The sequence below is a fragment of the Scyliorhinus torazame genome, chromosome 8 (genome assembly GCF_047496885.1).
Source record: "Scyliorhinus torazame isolate Kashiwa2021f chromosome 8, sScyTor2.1, whole genome shotgun sequence".
Classification (NCBI taxonomy): Eukaryota; Metazoa; Chordata; class Chondrichthyes; order Carcharhiniformes; family Scyliorhinidae; genus Scyliorhinus; species Scyliorhinus torazame.
Window position 1 is genome coordinate 125,494,903 of NC_092714.1, and position 22,788 is coordinate 125,517,690.

The window sequence follows — 22,788 nt, forward strand, 5'->3', positions numbered from 1 at the left end:
ATAATATATCATCAACAATGAGATGCTTGCCCGGTGTATAAATCAGCTCAAAGTCATATTGTTGCATCTTCATGATCATTCGCCGAATCCTCAGGCACATCTCGTTAAGCTTCTTTTAATGATAGCGACCAGTGGTCTGTGGTCCGTTTCCACTACAAACGTTGGAAGACCATATACGTAATCATGGAACTTTGTGAGCCCATTAATCAGCCCGAGGCATTCCATTTCAATTTACGCATACCTACGTTCCATATCAGACATTGATCTGGATACGTATGCTACTGACAGCCATTTTCTTTGTTGATCTTGTTGCAGTAGGACCGCTCCCAAACCATCCTTTCATGCATACCGTCGAGATTTTTGTGCTTTTTGCTGGGTCGAAAAATGCCAGGACTGGCACTGTTGTCCATGAAACTTTAATGCCTGCCATTCTAGTTCATGACTGGTGGACCACTGGAATGTTGAGTCTTTCGTTATAGTCTCCCTAAGATGTTCAGTTTTAGCTGCAATATTGGGAATGAATTTGCCCACAAGATTTATCATCCCTAACATTCTTAACATGCCTTTTTTATCTGTGGGATGTGGCATCTACAAGATTGCCCTTATTTTACCTTGATCAGGCTGAACACCTTGTGCAGAGAGCTTGGGCTGGATTCTCTGGTTGCCAAAATTGCGTTCGGCGAACGGCTGGTGAATCCAAGTTTATGACAGAATCTGGGGCGGTGCCGCTTTTGCGATGTTCCGCCCCCTCCAAAGCAGCGTGCTCTCCGAGTACGCTGCATGTATCGGCGGCCTCAGGACATTGCCTGAGGCCTGCCCCCTGATACTCCGCCCCCGACCGGCCGAGTTCCTGACAGCGTGGGTCTCTCATAATCTCACCCTTCGGGAACTCAGCCTGGCGGCTGCGTACTCAGTCCAGCACCGCCACAATCGGGGGTGGGTGCCCATTTTCCGGGGCTGGGGGCACTGTGTGTATGAGGGAGGGGTCCGGGGCGCGCGAGCCAGCCAAAGGGGGGTACTATTTCACGGGCCGGGTCTGCGGGCTGCGTCCGCCATGTAGCACGGCGCAGCCGCTGTAGGCCGCCGCTGTGTGCATGCGCGGCGACGGACCTGGCAATTATCCGGGCGTACCGGCAGCTTGAGCCGGGTGTTCTACGCTGCCACCCTGAAAGCCGCCAGAAAATCGGGGATCAGTGGCCGTTTATGCACCATCTTGTCTGGCGTATAACTCCACCGTTCCCATGCCGGCGTCGGAGAATCCAGCCCCTGGTCTCTCAGGAAGATGATGCTGTGCACACCAATTTGACATTTTGTTCTGTTCAACTTCAAGCCATTATTCTTTATGCTTGGCAGGAGAGCCTGACTAGCAGGAGCTGCATATCGGCACTCCACTCCCCACACACCCTGATCCTAGCCAAGAAGATTGCTCTGGTTGCACTAGAGCACACCCATCCCCTAAATGGGTCAACTAGGGCCAGAGTCGGCCTTTGGGGGTGGCCTGCGGGGCACCCATATGGCCTTTGGTACTAAGTTCATAGTGGGCAGCCATCAGTGTGCGCAACCGCATGGCTGCCTTGCAGGCTGCGGAAATGGTGGTCTGTGCCCGTCCACCCCGACCCCGTGGCCCACCTTTTGGCAGAAGCTCCCCCAACCAGTGGCACAACTGTCAGCACACTGTACTTTTCGTACACCCTCTCTCTTCTTTCCCCCCCAGCCATGGTGCCTGTTTCCCGATTTTAAATACCACAAGTGAACCTCGCCATCAGTAATTCCCTCTGGTGGAGGCGGAGCATCGTGGGGGCCCCAGAAATTGGCGGGTCGGGACCGTTAATACGTCAGTGGGATTTACTGTACAGTTTGCATGCGCGTGCCAGTGTGCAGTGTGGAATGCATTTACGCCGCTGTCGAGGCAACGGGGCATGACACTCCGTCAGGCAGCCGGTGCCGGCCTCTATTTTCGGCTGATGCACGATTCTCCACCTGATCGCGTTTCCCGATTCCGACGTTGCTGGATGGAGAATCCAGCCAAATGTCTCTAATTGTTTACCCCCCAGGGAATTTTTCTTTCCATAAATAAAATTCCACTCGCCCTACTTCGACAACAATATCCATGGCTAACAATATCCATGGCTGGAATTAGTTATGTTCTTACTTTTGTGATATTTAAATTGCACTTGTGTAGCCAAGTGTCTGTCTTTTAAACCAGGATTTAAAAACACCCCACAGCAGTCAGATACATGCCCTAACGCAGGCTTTTAACCATTACTGCACCTGATACATATAATGCAGTATGTAACTGAAATTCCTACATTCATCATCCCACACAGCACAGACCGTGTGGAAGAGAAATGAGTCCTTAAATAAAATAAATGAAGTATGAAGCTGGCTTCAAGCTTAATGCTGTAATATTTGCTGACTTGTCAAGTAACTGTGCGATAGCGAGATAATGCAGTGTTCATGAAAAAAAATTGCTGCGAGCATGGGAGAAAGAACAATCCACCCTGAGGAAAACGGCCAAGACTAAATGCACCAAGAGAACCAGGACAAACAACTGGCCTGATTTTCGGAATAGGTCTTCAAAAAACTTACAATGCTCCTCACCAAGAATGCAACATTGCCATGACAACAGATCATAGATCCAAACTACTTACGGTTATATTGAACTTTAAAGTAAGACTTGTTTTTTTAAAAATTAAGAACATCTGAGCAAAAACTGGCTGAGACTGTAAAGTAACCACGGGCTGGAATTCTTATGTGGATTACACTTGACCAAGCAGCCCAGAGAGAAGTGTATGTCACGCCTCTTTCAGACAGTGCCACTTCCTCACTGTCATCTGCTGTGGAGATAATAGAGGCTGATTACCATCTCAGCAGAACCCATCTCCTGTGAGTTATATCCCGGACATGATGTGAGTTGAAATAAAGCAGTTTCTGGGCGGTCATGTTTCAGGAATACACCAAAAAGGCGGTTAAAAACCAACTGCAATGTTGATCACCATGTGCTAGTCTAGTGATCTAGTTCTACTGTACAAGTGTATGCTATGAAGCTCACAGCTGAAGAATATCCACGAGGCATCTCTGCTCTTGCCAGTTTAAAAATAAATCTCTCTCTTTGATTGCTGGAAGCAAGTCACAAGTCAGCAAAGCCACTGTTGAAAAGAAAACCGGAGAATTTATTTCAGCTAACCTATGGAACCAAGAATCTCCACACGAACTGCTCAGCTGCTATTGGAATCATCCAACTTAACAACCACAACGTTTCACTGAAATGTCAAAGACTAATTTGTATATATTTTTAAATGTTATTTTTGGACTCTGTGTGTATGTGCTATATTTGATTCTTCTTGCATTTTAGTAACTAATAAACTCGATTTTTCTTTAACTCAAGAAAACCTGGTCAAATTGGCTTCTTTTAAAACATTAATAAATTTTGACTGCGAAAAGGTATCCATGAGGGCCGAAAGGCCTGTTCCTGTGCTGTACTTTTCTTTGTTCTTTGCTGTTCTTTGTTCATAAGGGAAGGGATCCTTTGTAAATTAACCTTGTTCCGATCAACCAAGGGGGTTAAGTAAAGAAGGGAGGGCAGCACGGTGGTGCAGTGATTAGCACTGGGACTACGGCGCTGAGGACCCGGGTTCGAATCCCGGCCCTGGGTCACTGTCCGTGTGGAGTTTGCACATTCTCCCCGTGTCTGCATGGGTTTCACCCCCACAACCCAAAGATATGCAGGTTAGGTGAATTGGCCATGCTAAATTGCCCCTTAATTGGAAAAAACCCAAATAATTGGGTACTCTAAATTTATTTATTTTTAAAGTAAAGAAGGGGAGCCAATTCATCCCTCCCCATCCAGGAGTATAACAATTCGGGGATATCTCGTCTGAAATTGCGGACTTCACCGAGGGACAGGTCGTAATGATACATAGGCACTCAAGTGGGCCAAATCAAACAAGTCCAGTCAAGATTTCTTTTCTTTTTAAATTTAGAGTACTCAATTATCTTCTTCCAATTAAGGGGCAATTTAGCGTGGCCAATCCACCTACCCTGCACATCTTTGGATTGTGGGGATGAAACCCCTGGTTGGTCGGGACATGGCAGGGCAGTCCTGGTACTCTCCCTGGCACGTGGGCACCCTGGCAATGTCACTGGCAATGCCAGGGTGACAGGGGCATTGCCTGGATGCCAGTCTGGCAATGCCAGGGGACGAGGTTGGAACTCCCAGGGGAGCCATGCCCATGTAAGGGGGGGTGAGGGGTGGTTATGAAAGGTTGGAGGGGTGAAGGGGGTTTTGAAAGGGGGGGTGCCCTCAGCAACATCCATAGCATTGTGTGCTCACTTGGTGGTGCGGGGGTGGGGGTGAAGGAGGGGTAATGCTCATGTCTGCAATGGGTGGCATTGTCCAAATGGGGGGTGGGAGGGGAACCTCATGCTCACTTAGAGATCGGGGCACCTTTCCAAAATGCTGCCCGGATCTCTTGAGGAGAAGGTCTTGCTGGAAAGTTCAACTCCCCACTGCTGAAAACAATTTATAATTCTGGGCTCGACCGGGGCGAAACTCACCAAGGCCCCAAAAAATGACTCCGTGAATCCAGGTCTGGATCTCAGCCGGCGGGAAACACACACAAAATTACTATCAGTCATTTTTTGGGTGAATCGTGCACATTATTTAAGGTCACTTTGTTAAGGTAATTTGCCTTGTTTCAATATTAATCATTCTCCATCTTGGGTGTCAGAAGTGTAATTGTTGATGGCTGCATCCTATCAGCACGTGTTTCAATCTCAACATCTGTGGTAGTCACCATTAGTTGTATTACATGTATTATGGCACTACCCATATAGTAGAGGTACATGGGTAAATCCCTGCCTGCTGGCTCCGCCCAGTAGGCGGCGTATAAATGTGTGTGCTCACCGGTGCTGCAGCCATTCTGGTTCCAGCTACAGGAGGCACAACATCTTTGCTCAATAAAGCCTAGATTATTCCACTACTCTCGTCTTTGTGGTAATTGATAGTGCATCAATTTATTGAGCAAAGATTTTTTAAACAATGGATCTCCGCATCAAGCCTGATCGCCTGCAGCTGAGCCCTCACGCAGCCAACGTTACGTCCGCCTTTGACCACTGGCTAGCCTGCTTCGAAAGCTACCTCAGGACAGCCGCTGAAGAACCCTCGGACTCGCAGAAGCTCCAAATCATCTATTCAGGGGTGAGCCCTGACATTTTTCCTCTCATCTGGGATGCGCCCACTTAAAAGAAGCGATGGAGCTCCTCAAGGGACATTACGTTTGACCAGTCAATCAAGTATACGCCAGGCACCTCCTGGCCACGAGACAGCAACTCCCCAGGGAGTCTCTGTACGATTTCTAGCGTGCCCTGCACATCCTAGGTAGGAACTGTGACTGCCAGGCAGTTTCGGCAGTCCAGCACACCGAACTTTTAATTCGAGACTCTTACGTTACGGGCATGAAGTCTGCGTACGTCCGCCAGCGGCTACTGGAAGGGGGTACGCTTGATCTTGCAGGAACTAGGCAGCTCGCTAATTCGTTAGAAGTAGCCTCCCATAGCGTTCGTTCCTACGCCCCCGACCGCGCGGCACCCTCATGGGCATCGTGGGCCCCACTAGCTGCCGGCTCCAGCCCACCGCAAGCCTGCGCCGCGCGGCAGCCAGCCAACTCTGAGGGGCCCCAAGTGCTATTTCTGCGGGCAAAAAAAACACCCCAGGCAGTGCTGCCCGGCGCGGAGCGCGACCTGCAAAGGCTGTTTCCAGGCCCGGCGTTCTTACACCACCCACGTGCGACCAACGGGTGCCGCCATCTTCTTCACTGCAAGCCACGTGCAGACCGTGGGCGCCGCCATCTTTGATGTTGCCCGCCGTGGGCACCTTCGGCGCCATTTTGGAAGGCGTTTCAGGACCCCTGCTTGCCTGGCCGTTCATTACCTGCCGCTACCTCCACCAGCGTTGACCAGCCCGGGACCTCCCAGCATCTGCCGCAGCTCACCACTATCACCCTGGATCAGTCCCGGCCCCGCAACCTCGCGACCGCAACGACAACGGTGAAGGTCGATGGGCATGAGACGACCTGCCTTTTTGACTCCGGGAGCACAGAGAGCTTCATCCACCCCACTACGGTAAGGCGCTGCTCCCTCTCGGTACACCCCGTCACCCAGAAAACCTCCCTGGCCTCCGGATCCCATTCCGTGGAAATCCGGGGGTACTGCATCGCGACCCTCACCGTCCAGGGCGTAGAGTTCAGCAACTTCCAGCTCGACGTCCTCCCCCACCTCTGCGCTGCCCTGTTACTCGGCCTGGACTTTCAGTGCCATCTCCAAAGCCTAACCTTAAAATTTGGCGGACCTCTCACCGTATGCGCCTCACGACCCTTAAGGTCGATCCACCTTCCCTGTTTGCGAACCTCACCCCGGATTGCAAGCCCGTTGCCACTAGGAGCAAACGGTATAGTGCCCAGGACAGGACCTTCATCAGGTCGGAGGTCCAACGGCTCTGCGGGAGGGGGTCATGGAGGCCAGCAACAGCCCCTGGAGAGCTCAAGTGGTGGTAGTGAAGACTGGTGAGAAGCACAGGATGGTCATTGACTACAGTCAGACCATCAATCGGTACACGCAGCTCTACTCATACCCCCTCCCACGCACATCTGACGTGGTCAATCAGATTGCGCAGGATCGAGTCTTTTCCACAGTGGACCTGACGTCCACCTACCACCAGCTCCCCATCCGCCCGGAGGACCGCCAATACACTGCATTCGAAGCAGATGGCTGCCTCTATCACTTCCTGAGGGTTCCTTTCGGTGTCACTAATGGGGGCTCGGTCTTCCAGCGCGAGATGGACCAAATGGTTGACCAGTACGGGCTGCGGGCCACCTTCCCGTACCTAGATAACGTCACCATCTGCGGCCACGATCAGAGGGACCACGACGCAAACCTCCAAAAATTCCTCCAGACCGCCAAAGTCCTTAATCTCACATACAATAAGGAGAAATGCGTGTTCTGCACCAACCACTTAGCCATCCTTGGCTATGTCGTGGAAAATGGAGACCTAGGGCCCGACCCCGACCGCATGCGCCCCCTCATGGAACTCCCACTGCCCCAAGGCCCTGAAACGATGCCTGGGGTTTTTCTCATATTACGCCCAGTGGGTCGCTAATTATGCAGACAAGGCCCGCCCACTCATTCAGTCCACAGTTTTTCCCTGATGGGGTGCCTTTATGTTTAATAATACACAGCGGGCAAGATCAAAAATGACAAGATCTTGAGGTGGAGGATCAAGCTCTCCACCTATAACTATGAGATCTTGTATCGCCCGGGGAAGCTCAATGGCGCCCTATCCCACGGTACATGTGCCAGCGCACAAGTGGACCGACTCCGGGCTCTCCACTATAACCTCTGCCACCCGGGGGTCACCTGGTTCTTCCATTTCATCAAGGCCCGCGACCTGCCCTACTCCATTGAGGAGGTCAGGACCGTCACCAGAGACTGCCAGGTCTGCGCAGAGTGCAAGGCGCACTTCTACCGGCCAGATCGAGAGCACCTGGTGAAGGCTTCCCGTCCCTTTGAACACCTCAGCATGGACTTCAAAGGGTCCCTCCGCTCCACCGACCGCAACATGTATTTTCTGAACGTGATTGATGAATACTCCCGGTTCCCTTTTGCCATCCCATGCCCCGATATGACTTCTGCCACGGTAAATAAAGTCCTCCACAGCATCTTCACTCTGTTCGGTCTCCCCACCTACATCCACAGCGACCGAGGATCCTCTTGTATGAGCGATGAGTTGCGTCAGTTCCTGCTCAGCAAGGGCATTGCCTCGAGCAGGACGACTAGCTACAACCCCCGGGGAAACGGGCAGGTGGAGAGGGAGAACGGGACGGTCTGGAAGGCCGTCCTGCTGGCCCTGCGGTCTAAAAATCTCCCGGTCTCCCGCTGGCAGGAGGTCCTCCCCGACGCGCTCCACTCCATCTGATCGCTCCTCTGCATCGCGACCAACGAGACCCCTCATGAACGCGTGTTTGTCTTCCCCAGGAAGTCCACCTCCGGGGTCTCGCTCCCAACATGGCTGACAGTTCCTGGACCCGTCCTCCTTCGGAAGCATGTGCGGACTATAAGTCGGACCCCTTGGTCGAAAAAGTCCACCTCCTACATGCGAACCCGCAGTACGCCTATGTGGCACACCCCGACAGGCGCCAGGACACAGTCTCCCTCCAGGACCTGACTGGATCCCCACCCACGACCCCGACCTGACACCACCCCCCTCTCCCGCCCCGGTTGCCACATTCACCCCTGCGCCACTCACCCTCCCTCCAGCGAACCTCACCGCTGCCCCCGCCTCAGTAGGATTCATCCTTCCACTGGTTCCACTCAGGGGTGACGAAGATGAGGACAACACGCTCCCGGAGTCGCAGGAGACCAAGCCGGCGCCCACATCACCACCAGGACTGAGGCGATCGCAGAGGAGGGTCAAGGCCCCCAACAGACTTAACTTGTAATGTTTTCCACCACCCCCGCCGGACTCTTTTTTTTTTTTTTAACAGGGTATGAATGTGGTAGTCATCACTAGTTGTATTACATGTATTACGGCACTGTGCGTATAGTAGAGGTGCGGGTAAATCCCTGCCTGCTGGCTCCGCCCAGTAGGCGGCGTATAAATGTGTGTGCTCACCGGTGCTGCAGCCATTCTGGTTCCAGCTACAGGAGGCACAACATCTTTGCTCAATAAAACCTTGATTATTCCACTACTCTCGTCTTTGTGGTAATTGATAGTGCATCAACATCTAAAAGACTTGCCACATCATTGGCAACAGAAGTGGCTGGTAATGGGGCAGCACGGTGGCAGAGTTATTAGCATTGCTGCCTCACAGCGCCAGGGACCTGAGTTCAATTCTGGGCTTTCGTGACTGTAGAGTTTTCCCCTTCTCCCCGTGTGTGCGTGGGTTTCCTCCAGGCGCTCCAGTTTCCTCCCACAGCCCAAAGATGTGCAAGTTAGGTGGTGATACAGGGATAGAGCAGGGGAGAGGGCCTGGGTAGAGGGCTCTTTCAGAGGGTCGGTGCAGACTTGATGGGTCGATTGGCCTCCTTCGGCACTGTAGAGGTCCATGGCTATAATTTCAAACAGTGTTTACGTTTATTCAACCAGGGAAATCTGAAACCCTGACGACTCCCTAAGCAGAAGATTAAATGTTACTTGTCAAAGTAATAATATGGCAAGTAGCAAAATCCCTTCTGGAAACGATGTTACAACAAAACCTACACCCACGGGTTCATTGTACAAACTTGTAATTATAGGAGGTAGAATTATAATAATTTTTTAACCTACTGTTTTTTGCTGAGTGCATTCCCATGGCAACTTTTCCTTTGGTAGTATTTGAAGAGATGTACTGTGCTGAGTACCCCTCATTTGGGCAAAAAAAAGTTTTTGTTTCACCAATATCCTTGCAAACACTGAAAGGCAATACAGAAGAGAGGTGGATAAATGTCAGAGTGTCCATTGTCTCCGTTCCGCTCCAAGCTATTCATGCATGAAAGTAATTTTCTGAATCTTGTGATGCAGTGAAAGGAAGGTGAGATTAGTTTAATGTATTGAAAGCTAGCCAAGCATTAACTATTCTTCCAGAGTGGCATTGCTTGTCAGCTTCTTATATTATGTCCAATTATAAAGAAACATAGTTCATTTCCATTGGGTTACATCAGGAATGGTTTATTATTACTTCTACTATCATGGGTAACCAAGACGATGTAGAGATAGTGTGCCAGAGATATTGCTGCTGTTCACAAACTCTCCTGTCCATCCTGCATTGGAAGCCTAAAGTAATAGATCAAGTTCCGAGAGCAAGTACCTCCTATGAGTAAAAACCAACAAATTAAATTGGGAAATAGTGATTAGATAATGTCAAGCTTTTGAGTTTTAAAAGCCTGAATAATGTTGAAGGAGGGAAAGGATGAGGGAGGGAGACCAATACAATTTCAACATTTGAGGTTGTAGACATGAAGTAGGACTCCAGATTTCAAGCTTACAAAATTCAGAAGTGCTGACTAGAAGAGTATTGACAAAATAAAGAGAGAGAGAGAGTGAGGTGGGAACAGAGTGTGCAATAGGGTGAAAGAAAGATGACAGTTGGAGGTGTGGCCATTGGTGAGCTGGTCATTAATTTATATTTCTTGCTGCTGGATAAAATTGTCATCAAATCATTGATCTGGGGGTTACATTTGCATTCTGTGGAAATTGGTTCCTGTCTAGTAACATGCAATGGAAGTTCTGTTCCTTAAACATGTTACAAGGGTGTGAGACCCTCCTGGGGAGTATTTTGATAGGTCCTCAGATCAGTTCTCCTGAGCTGTGAGGGTTATCCGAAGATGAGAGATAATGGGCGATATTCTCCGGAAACGGCGCGATGTCCGCCGACTGGCGCCCAAAACGGCGCAAATCAGTCGGGCATCGCGCCGCCCCAATGCTCCGCATCTTTGGGGGCCGAGCCCCAACCTTAAGGGGCTAGGTCGGCGCCGGCCGAATTTCCGCCCCGCCAGCTGGCGGAAAAGGCCTTTGGTGCCCCGCCAGCTGGCGCGGTAATGATATCTCCGGGCGGCGCATGCGCGGGAACGCTAGCAGCCGCTGACGGCATTCCCACACATGCGCATTGGAGGGAATCTCTTCCGCCTCCGCCATAGTGAAGACCATGGCGGAGGTGGAAGGGAAAGAGTGCCCCCACGGCACAGGCCCGCCCCGCGATCGGTGGGCCCCGATCGCGGGCCAGGCCACCGTGGGGGCACCCCCCGGGGCCAGATCGCCCCGCGCCCCCTAGGATCCTGCGGAGCCTGCCCGCGCCGCCTTGGCCCGCCGGTAAGGTAGGTGGTTTAATCTACGCCGGCAGGACAGGCATTTTAGCGGCGGGACTTCGGCCCATCTGGGCCGGAGAATCGCACGGGGGGGCCCGCCAACCGGTGCGGCGCGATTCCCGCCCCCGCCAAATATCCGGTGCCAGAGACTTCGGCAACCGGCGGGATTCACGCCAGCCCCCGGTGATTCTCCGACCCGGCGGGGGGGGCGGAGAATCTCTCCCAATGTGCCTGTACTCTTGAGTTTAGAAGAATGAATGGTGATCTCATTGAATCTTGTGACATTAGGGCTTGATGGAGTAGGCACTTGAGTGGCTGTATCTTTTCTCTGGAGTGTCTAGAACTAGAGGTCGTACATCTAAGGAAAAGGAATGGCCATTTAAGAGTCTGGTGAGGAGATATTTCTTCCTTTCGGAGGGTTTTGAATTTCTGGAATTTTCTACTCAAGAATTTGGTGGATGGTCCATCGTTGTGTACATTCAAAGCTGAGTGAATCATTTTTTGCCTTTTGGGGGATTTGAGGGATGTGGCGTTTGGATGGGAAAGGATTTTGGATCAAACTTCAGCCATGATCTTAATGAATGACTGAGCACGTTTGAGGAGCTGTATGGCCTACTCCTGTTCCTTTATTTTCCATGTGCTCCATTCTCTCTTTAACAGGAAGTGAGAGAATGGCTCCTGAACGACCAATTTCTGTTGAGGCAACCAGCAACCATCTGGCTCTCAAGTCCATGTTATTCCTACTTCTCAGCCAGTGTGACCCTTCCTGCATTGCACTCTTATCTTAATCCATTGCCTTTCTCACCTGGCAAAGTAACCAACCTGTTATGAGGAATCTTGCTAAAATCAAACTTTTGGGTTGGATTTTCATGATTCCAGATGCACCCAGAGGTCCTGCCTCCATTTTTGCCCTCTTCCGTTTTCACAAAGGGAGGAGCAGGGTCTGTAACCCACCCACTCCTATTAAGGAGGCAAATTACAAGTGTTGTGAACTCAATGAGATCTCCTGTAAGTTTATTTCAATTTTCATGGAGTCGGCCGGACTTTAACAGTTGTCAGCTTTTCTACGAGCCTCGTGGAGGCTTGAACCATAGATTGGAGGGAGAAGGGGTTCAAAAGCTAAGGAAAATGGTTTTGTCATCTTGTTCATCATGAAATGCTGTAGCCAGAGCTGCATCCGTCTTCATTAAGGCGAGTCATGACAGTGCTGTAATTGGAAATTCTGATGGTATTTAACTCTAAAGTCCAAATTGCTATGGCAACATGCACTTTTACATGTTGTAGTCTGGATCTATGCAGAGCAGTTGTAGAGGCTCCAGCATGCCTGACCAGGAATCTCTCCCACCCTTCCTGCCTGTCATTGGATGTGTTGGAAAGATTTGCGGGTTGAAACTTAACCTTTTTGCTGCATTATGAATACACTTTCCTTGGCCATCAAGGCCTGGGTGAAGCTCAAATTCGGTCTCAGAGACAGGCATAAGTTCTTAAGATATAAGAGAAGAATTAGGCCATTCGACCCATCGAGTCTGCTCTGCCATTCTATCATGGCTGATATATTCCTCAACAGTTACCTACAATGCTATAGACCAAGAGCTGGATTGCAAAATCCTCCCTAGAACACATGACCTAGGAATAGGAGTCGGCAATTTAGCCTCCCAGGCCTAAACACCCTCAATGTGATCATAGCTGATCCCATCCTGCCTTCACCTCCACTGTCCTGCCTGTTCTCCATAACCCTTCAGTCCATTACCAATTAAAAATCTGTCTAACTCCTCCTCAAATTTGCTACTGTCCCTGCATCCACTGCACTCTGGGGTAGCGAATTCCACAGATTCTCAACCCTTTGGGAGAAGTAGTTTCTCCTCAAATCTGTTTTAAATTTTCTACCTCTTATTCGAAGATTATGACCTCTTATTTTAGAATGCCCCACAAGAGGAAGCATCTGCTCCACGTCTACTTTATCCACACCTTTTAGCATCTGGTACACCTCGATTTGATCTCCCCTCATTCTTCTGAACTCTAGAGAGTATAGGCCTAAACTGTTCAATCTCTCCTCATATGACAAACCCCATACCTCTGAACTGCCTCCAATGCTGCTACATCTTTCCTCAAATAAGGGGACCAAAACTTGTGCACGATACTCCTGGTGCGGTGTTACCAATGCCTTGTGTAATTGCAACAACACTTCCTTTCCTTTATACTCAATTCCTTTTGCTATAAATGCCAACATTCCATTTGCTTTCCTTATCTGCTGCACCTGCATGCTCGTTTTCTGTGACTCATGCACGAGGACACCCAGATCCCAGATCCCTCTGCATTGGAGCACCCCGAAGTCTCTCCCCATTTGGATAATAAGTTGCCTTTCCATTTTTTCAACCAAAATGCATGACCTCACACTTATCCATGTTAAACTCCATCTGACACATTTTGGCCCACTCTTCCTATCCTATCTATTTCCATTTGGAAGGTTCGTATTTCCTCATTGCAACTTGTTATCCCACCTTTTTTGTGTCATCTGCGAATTTGGCTAAAGAACCTTCTTGCCTTGTATCCAAGTCATTAATATAGATTGTTAATAGCTGGGGCCCAAGGCCGAACCCCGTGGCACCCCACAGTTTAACTGAGCTGGCTGAACTGCCCGGCTGCTTCTTGGGGCCGGGATTTTGCTCCTGTGGTGAGTAGCTCAATTTGAAAGTGTCCTGCCCGAGCAGACCTGCCTTTGTTTAAACCCAATTTTCACTCCGGTAGATTGGGGGTGACGATCTTATGCAGCCACGGACAGACGGGTGCCAAGGCTGGCTGGTGAGAAGGCCCACTTTGGTACTCTGGGATTTTATCCTAGTTGTTTTAGAAGCTGTTTAGGCTCTCAAGCCATCACCCCTCATACCCCACCATGGTTCCTTTTACCCTCTACAGCCCCTCCAACCTCTATGCCATCCTCATAGCTACTCACTCAATGCATGCCATGCTTGTAGCTACTCACCCAGTACCCACCATGAGTTAACCTCCGGATCTATGTGGAGATGGAAAACGAAAACTTCTATCAATCTAATACAGCATTCACTCACACACTTGATAGTGGAAAAATCCTACCATTGCTGAAATTGATTCAAAGCTTTTAAACTTCCTCAAGTGTTCAATTTCTTAGATAAAATATAAATCATGCCTCACACAAAAGACAGCTAATTATTTAACCGCTTTAAACTGTCAATCAATCCTGAACTCTGAACCCCTGTTGATATTGTTGTAAGTGCATTCATAATGACATAATAACAGCCTTTGGAAATGTTAACATTTTTGAAACTGCACAAAGAGATGGTAATTTTTCCCCCTATTTTTTTAGAAAATATTTTATCGAGACATTTATACTTTAAAAATTTTAAACATCATATTTCAACAGGAACAAAAACACAACAATATACCCAACAAACACCCAGATCACACCCCCCAGCCAACATGGCTGACATAAACAGTGCCACCTTCCCCAGCCCCCCCCTCCGTTGGTTCTCTTGCCCTCGCTCGTCTCTCCCATGCCTCCCCCCCCACCCCCCCCACCCCTCTGCCCCCTCCCCCCTGCTGGCTGACAGCTTAATTTTTCTCGAAGAAGTCTGAGAAACCCCACGATATTGCTCACCCACACCCCCGACTTTGGGGGCTCTGAGTCCCTCCATCCTAGTAGGATCCATCTCTGGGCCACCAGGGAGGCAAAGGCCAGGACATCGGCCTCTCTTGCCCCCTGGGTTCCCGGGTATTCCGACACACCGAAAATCGCCACCTCTGGACTCTGCAGCACCCTCACTTTTAAGTCTTCTGACATGTTGTCAGCAAACCCCTCAGCCGTGGACATGCCCAAAACATATGGACATGATTCGCAGGGCCCCCCGCACAGCGCCCACACCTATCCTCCAGCACCTCCGGGCCACAGTCACGTGTGCTCTGTGGACCACCTTAAATTGTATCAGGTTGAGCCTGGCACATGACGAGGATGTGTTAACATTTCTCAGGGCCTGTTCCCATAATCCAACCTCCAACTCCCCACCCAGCTCTTCTTCCCACCTTCTCTTCACTTCCCCTATTGGGGCTCCCTCCCACTCCATCAGCTCCTTATAGATCTCTGGGACCTTCCCCTTTCCTACTCCTGTTCTCGACACCACCTTATCCTGCAGTCCCCGGTACGGGAAGGTCGAAACCTGCCTCCGCACAAAATCCCTCACTTGCAAATACCGGAACCCATTCCCACCTGGCAACTCAAACTCCTCCTCCAAGCTCAGGAAACTCTCATCAATAAACAGATCCCCAAATCTCTCCACCTCTCCATCTCTGCCCGCTGCCACTTCCGAAACCCCCCATCCAGCCCCCCCGAGCGAACCAGTGGTTATCACATCGGTGCCCACACCGACGTCCCTTCCAACCCCATGTACTGCCTCCAATGTGCCACACCCTCAGGGCTGCCACTACTACCGGGCTTGTGGAGTATCGAGCCGGCAAGAACGGCAGAGGTGCTGTTAACAATGGCCCCATACTCGTGTCCTTACATGAGGCTGCCTCCACCTGCTCCCACACCGACCCCTCTCCCACTACCAACTTCCTGACCATCGCTATTTTCGCCGCCCAGTACTAATTAATGAAATTGGGAAGAGCCAATCCCCCATCCCACACCCCCACTCCAGCAGCACCTTCTTCACCCGTGGTGTTTTACCCGCCCAAATAAATCCCGAGATCACTGCGTTCATTTTTTTGAAGAATGCCTTGGTGATAAAAATTGGGAGGCTCTGGAAAACAACAAAAACCTCGGGAGGACCGTCATTTTAACTGTCTGAACCCGCCCCGCCAATGACAACGGAAGCGCATCCCACGTCCGAAAGTCCCCCCCCCCCCCTCATCTGTTCTACCAACCGACCCAAAGTCAATTTATTATAGAATTTACAGTGCAGAAGGAGGCCATTTGGCACATCGAGTCTGCACCGGCTCTTGGAAAGAGCACCCTACCCAAGGTCAACACCTCCACCCTATCCCCATAACCCAGTAACCCCACCCAACACTAAGGGCAATTTTGGACACTAAGGGCCATTTATCATGGCCAATCCACCTAACCTGCACATCTTTGGACTGTGGGAGGAAACCGGAGCACCCGGAGGAAACCGACGCACACACTGGGAGGATGTCCAGACTCCACACAGACGGTGACCCAAGCCGGAATCGAACATGGGACCCTGGAGCTGTGAAGCAATTGTGCTATCCACAATGCTACCGTGCTGCCCCTTTATGCAGCTGCTCCCACTCACGCGCCACCTGGATACCCAAACAACAGTGGGGAAAGTGGACATCCCTGCCTCGTCCCTCGGTGGAACCTAAAATAGTCTGATCTCACCCGACTCGTCCGCACACTCGCCACCGGTGCCTGCTATAGCAACCGGACCCAATCCACAAAGCCCTGTCCGAACCCAAAATGCCCCAGGACCTCCTAGAAGTAATCACACTCCACCCGATCAAAGGCCTTCTCTGCGTCCATGGCCAAGACCATCTCAACCTCGCGCCCCTCTGGGGGCATCATAATTACATTAAGCAACCTCCTAATGTTGGTCGCCAGATGCCACCCCTTAACGAACCCCGTCTGGTCCTCCCCTATTACCCTTGGGACGTAGTCTTCGACCCTTGTGGCCGGGATCTTCGGCAGTAGTTTTGCATCCACATTTAACAGGGAGATCGGTCTGTATGACCCACAGTTTTCGGGGTCCTTATCCCGCTTTTAAATGAGTGAGATTGACTGTGGCAATGTCGGGTGGGGGGGGGCACTCTTAACTCCTTACTCCTTTGCTTCATTGAAGGCCCTTACCAACAGCTGTCCCAACACCCCTGAGAACATCTTGTAAAATTCCACCGGGTACCCATCCGGACCAAGGGCCTTGCCCCATTGCATCGCCTCCAGCCTCTCTAGTACTTGTACAAGCCCATTGGGCCACCGGGCCCTCCACCAGCTCCTCGCCAACCTTCGGGAACTCCAACCTTCCCAGAAACCACCTCATCCCCTCTTCCCCGGCTGGGGGTTCCGACTCATACAATTTGCTATAAAACTCCCGAAGCACCCCATTCACCCCCAATCTCTCTCGCGCCTCTTACTTCCTCAACTGGTGCGCTAACATCCTGCTCACTTTACCCGTGGATAACAGCCCAAATTCCATTTGCAACCTCAGGCGTCCCTTTAGCGGCCCTTCCTCCGGGGCCTCTGCATATCTCCTGTCCAACTGTAGGATTTCTTCCAGTAGCCTTTCTATCTCCACCCACTCTGCCTTCTCCCAATGCGCCCGAATCGAGATAAACACCCCCCTGAGCACTGCCTTCAGTGCTGCCAAAACCGTACCTGCCAACACCGCCCCAGTATCATTAATCTCTCCATATCCCCGGATGGCCTTCCTCACCCACTCACACACCTCCTCCTCCACTGACAGTCCCACATCCAGCCTCCATTGCAGGGGCTGGGCCCCCCCTTTGTTCACTCGTAAATCCACCAAGTGCGGAGCATGGTCCGACACCACTCTTGCTGAATACTCGACATCCACCACCCTAGCCAACAATGTATTTTCCAACACAAAGAAACATACCCAGGAGTACACCTTGTGCACATGGGAGTAAAATGAAAATTATTTCGCCCTCGACCTCCCAAATTCCCATAGACCCCACCCGCCCCGAGAGTCCAGGTCAGGAATCCAATCCAGCACCCGCCTCATAAATTCCACACCGTCCCAGTTCGGAGCATAGATGTTTGCCAACGCCACCGGCATCCCCTCCAGTTTCACGCTTACCATAACATACCTTCCCCCCAGTGTCCGCCACAATATTTACCACCTGGAACTCCACCCGCTTATTGACCAAAATCGTCACCCTCTTCATTTTAAAGTCCAATCCTGAATGAAATACTTGCCCAACCCATCCCTCCTCAGCCTAACCTGGTCCCCTACCTTCAGGTGAGTCTCTTGTAGCACGGCCACATCCGCCTTCAATCGCTTTAAGTGCGTGAACACACGGGTCCTCTTGACTGGCCCATTCAATCCTCGCACATTCCACGTCTTCAGCCTGGTCGGGTCACTCTGCCCCCCCCCCCGCCCAGCTAGCCTGGCGGCCCCCGCCCATGGTGGCTAGCATCCTACCCCCCACTGATTCCCCCTCACCCCCCCGCTCGAACATTTGTGCAAATAAGCTAAAACAACCCCTCCAAGCCCAAACAATGAGACCAACCCCCTATCCCCTAACAAAGAGCAAACCCGAAGCCGCAAAAGAAAGAAATGGCCCCAAACATAAAGTTAACAGCAGTATCACAGCATCTCCACCAAAGTTCAAAGTCCACCTTCTCCTGCCAGTCCATTGTCTCTGACAAATTCTACTGCCTCCTTCGCTGATCCAAAGTACAATTCCTGGCCTTCGTAGGCCACCCACAGATGTGTCGGTTACAGTCGCCCAAACTTCACCCCCTTCTTGTAGAGGACCGCTTTGAACTTGCAGCTCGCTCTCCTCTTGGCCAACTCTGCACCCAGTTCCAGGTACACTTGGATTTCACTGCCCTCCCAGGTGCAGCGCCTCGTCTGCCTGGCCCACCTCATAATTTGCTCCTTGTCCAGGAACCGGTGCAATCGCACCACCATCACCCTTGGCAGCTCGTTCCCCTGGGGCTTCCTCGAGCACCTTGTGTGCTCGATCCACCTCCAAAGGCCGTGCAAATGTATCCTCTCCAAGCAGCTTCTCCAGCATCCTCCCCACATACGTGCCAACATCGGCTACTTCACTCCCCTCCGGCAGGCCCACGATCCTTATGTTCTGCCTACGTGACCGGTTCTCCAGGTCTTCAACCTTCTCCTGTAACCGCCTCTGCTGATCCTGCATCAGCCCCATCTCCGCTGCCATCGAGGCGAACTGCTCCTCGTGTTCCCCCACCACCTCCTCCATCTTCTGGATCGCCTGACCCTGGGCCGCGTGCTTCATTTCCACGTGGTCGACCACCGCCTTGATCGAATCCACCGCCCGGGCCAGGTCCTCCAGACTCTCTTTGCGTTGCTGCGTGATCGTCTCATTCAGGAAGCTCATCAGCTGGTCCATCGACCGCTAAGCCGGCAGGGTCGCTCCCTGCCCCTCCGCCATCTCCATGTGCATCGTAGGCGCCACACCAGCTCCAACCGACTAATTCCCTCTTTTTCGACCACTTCTGGCCCTCAGCCCATACACCAGAGGGTCAGTCTCTTCCACTCACTCTCCTGCACCTTTTTATGACAATGACTCTTCACACAGTATGGTTGATCTGGCCAGAGAAGTGCAAATTCTCTCAAACTCCCTTGTTGAAGGTAATTTCTTCCAGAATTCTGCCTTTGGAACTTCTAGTACATGGCTAACAAAAATGTCTCTCAGGACCTTAGTTTTCAAACCCTAAATTGCCATTACCTTATCCCAAATTGGGACCGTTGTGACTTAACAATTGATGAATTTCATTATTGAATTACTCTCATTGGATTTAGCCACCCTTGTACATTGTCCCATTGGTGGATAAAATGGAGTTCAGTGTTTCTTCGATCTGATTTTGTATAAGGCTGCACCCATTACTTGTTTTTTGTCTAAACCTCATGAAGGCCAGGGAAGTTCCAGCCAGCACATAGTGTCGAATTGCACATTCTTTCCTACAATAACTAATTAATACTTTTGAAACAAACTTCCAGACTCTTGCATATAACACATCCTTATTAATACAATCACTAAATAATAATCAATTCTTCAACTATAGCTTAATTGAGGCACGCTTCTTAGTCAGTCAACTATTTCTGGCTGGTTGCTAATTATACACTAATTCTTGATTTACACATTTGAGTAGTTGTGAAATGCAGGATGCAAAATGGCTTATTCAGCCCTATGTTGGTCCCAAATTGACTTCTTGACCTTGTTAACTTGCCACAGTGAATACTATATGAAAATAACCTATAAACGGTTGTTACATAAGAACATAAGAACTAGGAGCAGGAGTAGGCCATCTGGCCCTTCGAGCCTGCTCTGCCATTCAATGAGATCATGGCTGATCTTTTGTGGACTCAGCTCCACTTTCCGGCCCGAACACCATAACCCTTAATCCCTTTATTCTTCAAAAAACTATCTATCCTTATCTTGAAAACATTTAATGAAGGAGCCTCAACTACTTCACTGGGCAGGAAATTCCATAGATTCACAACCCTTTGGGTGAAGAAGTTCCGCCTAAACTCAGTCCTAAATCTACTTCCCCTCATTTTGAGGCTATGCCCCCTAGTTCTGCTTTCACCCACCAGTGGAAACAACCTGCCCGCATCTATCCTATCTATTCTTTTCATAATTTTATATGTTTCTGTAAGATCCCCCCCCCCCGCATCCTTCTAAATTTCGATGAGTACAGTCCCAGTCTACTCAACCTTTCCTCATAATCCAACCCCCTCAATTATGGGATTAACCAAGTGAGTCTCCTCTGCACATCCTCCAGCGCCAGTACGTCCTTTCTCAGGTAAGGAGACCAAAACTGGACACAATACTCCAGGTGTGGCCTCACTAATGCCTTCTACAGTTGCAGCATGACCTCCCTAGTCTTAACCTCCATCCCTCTAGCAATGAAGGACAAAACTCCATTCACCTTTTTAATCACCTGTTGCATCTGTAAACCAACTTTTTGCGACTCGTGCACTGGGACACCCAGGTCCCTCTGCACAGCAGCATGTTACACTAAAAGTCTACTACCCAGGCCTATTTGCAAATTGAACTCTGGAGACTGATGTGTTAAGTAAGTTGGTTCAAGTTGACTGCAACTGGATGCAGTGAAACTAGAAACAGGCTTCTGACACAGGAGATGGTCCAACACTGTTTTATTGAACTTCCTGATTGCTGTATATAGTCTGCTGTGAGTTGACACTCTATCAATCTAACTGATAACCTCCTACTGGCTTGACCAAACTAACTCTCTACCTCATGGTGATAGCGCTCACTGGCTTGTGCACTCTTACTATCTCAGTATCTGTGTCCTGTAGAGAGAGAGAGAGTCTTAATGCCCTGTGTGCTTTATAGTGGTGGTGCCCTGTCTGGTGATTGGTTGTTATGTGTCGTGCGTGTTCATTGGTTATCCTGTGTGTCAATCACTGCCTGTCTGCATCTCATTATATGCATGAGTGGATATTATGACATCTCCCCTTTTTGAAGTAAATTTTGGAACGTGGCGATATATATACATGCATGATTATATACAAGTGGTGAGTGAATGAACATATGTACATGGGAAGGTGTCTATCGTGCAGATACAGAGCAAACTGAACAAAATTTACAATATTTAAGTCTATAGATTCAGTCTTTGTGGTGGGCGACAAATTCTTGTTGATCGCCTCAGAGGTGGAGGGGGGGACGCCGGCACCTGGACAGGTGGGATTGCTGCCATGTCGGTGGCCTTATGGAGAGGCGGGATCGCTGCCAGATCGGTGGCCTCGTGGTGCGAGATGTCCGGAGGAGGCATGATGACATGCGGAGAAGTGCGGCCAGGTGGTGGGCAGGGAACTTTGCGCAGCGCCCTCCTGTTGCGCCGTAGAATGGAGCCATCAGCCATTTGGACAACGAGGGACCTGGGAGCAGCCTGCCTGACGACAATAGCTGGGACTGACCAACCTCCCTCAGGCAACTGGACGCGAACAACATCGTCTGGAGCCAGCGCAGGTAGATCCTTGGCATGAGCATCATACGTGATCTTCTGCTGGTCCCTGGATCGCTGCATTTTCTGCAGCACCTTGAGGCGGTCAAGGTCTGGAACATGGATGGCTGGAACCGTCGTCCTCAGGTTGCGGTTCATGATCAGCTGTGCCGGAGACAAACCAGTCGACAGAGGGGTTGCCCTGTATGCCAACAGCGCCAGGTTGAAGTCCGAGGCTGAGTCTGCAGCCTTGCACAGCAACCGCTTGACAATATGGACCCCTTTTTCGGCCTTCCCGTTTGATTGCGGGTAATGGGAACTGGATGTGATGTGACTGAAGTGGTAGGATCGTTCAAAGTCGGACCACTCTTGGCTGTAGAAACAGGGGTCGTTGTCACTCATTACTGTGAGTGGTATGCCGTGCCTGGCAAACGTCTCTTTGCAGGCTTTAATCACTGACTTGGACGTGAGGTCCGACAGTTTCACCACTTCCGGGTAGCTGGAAAAGTAGTCGACCAAGAGCACGTAATCACGCCCATTTGCATGAAAGAGGTCTATCCCCACTTTGGACCACGGAGAAGTCACGATCTTGTGCTGTTGCAGTGTTTCCCTGGGCTGAGCTGGTTGAAACTTCTGGCATGTTGTGCAGTTGAGGACCGGATTGGCAATGTCCTGGCTGATGCCAGGCCAGTAGACTGCCTGCCGAGCTCTGCATCGACATTGTTCGACCCCGAGGTGACCCTCCTGGATCTGTCTGAGCACCATGGCTTGCATGCTTTGGGGAATGACGATTCTATCTAGTTTAAGAAGGAACCCCTCGACAACTGTTAACTCGTCCTTAACGTTGAAGAACTGGGGGCACTGACAGCCATGGGCAAGGTATTGTATCACGCGCTGCAGTAGAGGATCTTTGGCAGTTTCTTCGTGTATCTGCACAACTCGTTCATCAGTGGCTGGGAGGTTGCTGGCACACAACTGTACCTGTGCCTCGATGTGGCGAATTAAGTCGCCCGGTTCACATGGTATGGTGATGGATCGGGATAGGGCATCCGCGACGATCAGCTCCATGCCCGGTGTATAGACGAGTTCGAAGTCATATCGGCGGAGACGAAGAAGAATTCGCTGCAGCCGAGGTGTCATGTCATTTAAATCCTTCTGGATTATGTAGACTAAAGGCCTGTGGTCTGTTTCCACCGTGAGCTTCGGCAGACCGTATACATAGTCATGAAACGTCACTATTCCTGTCAGGAGACCCAGACACTCCTTTTCGATCTGGG

The 22,788-nt window shown here is 50.6% G+C and overlaps 1 protein-coding gene across 4 annotated transcripts in view; it reads left to right on the forward strand.

The window, feature by feature from the left end:
- Positions 1–22,788, forward strand: part of reps2 (RALBP1 associated Eps domain containing 2) — a 319,465-nt gene that overhangs the window by 64,586 nt on the left and 232,091 nt on the right. The gene's annotated exons all lie outside the window — the stretch shown is intronic.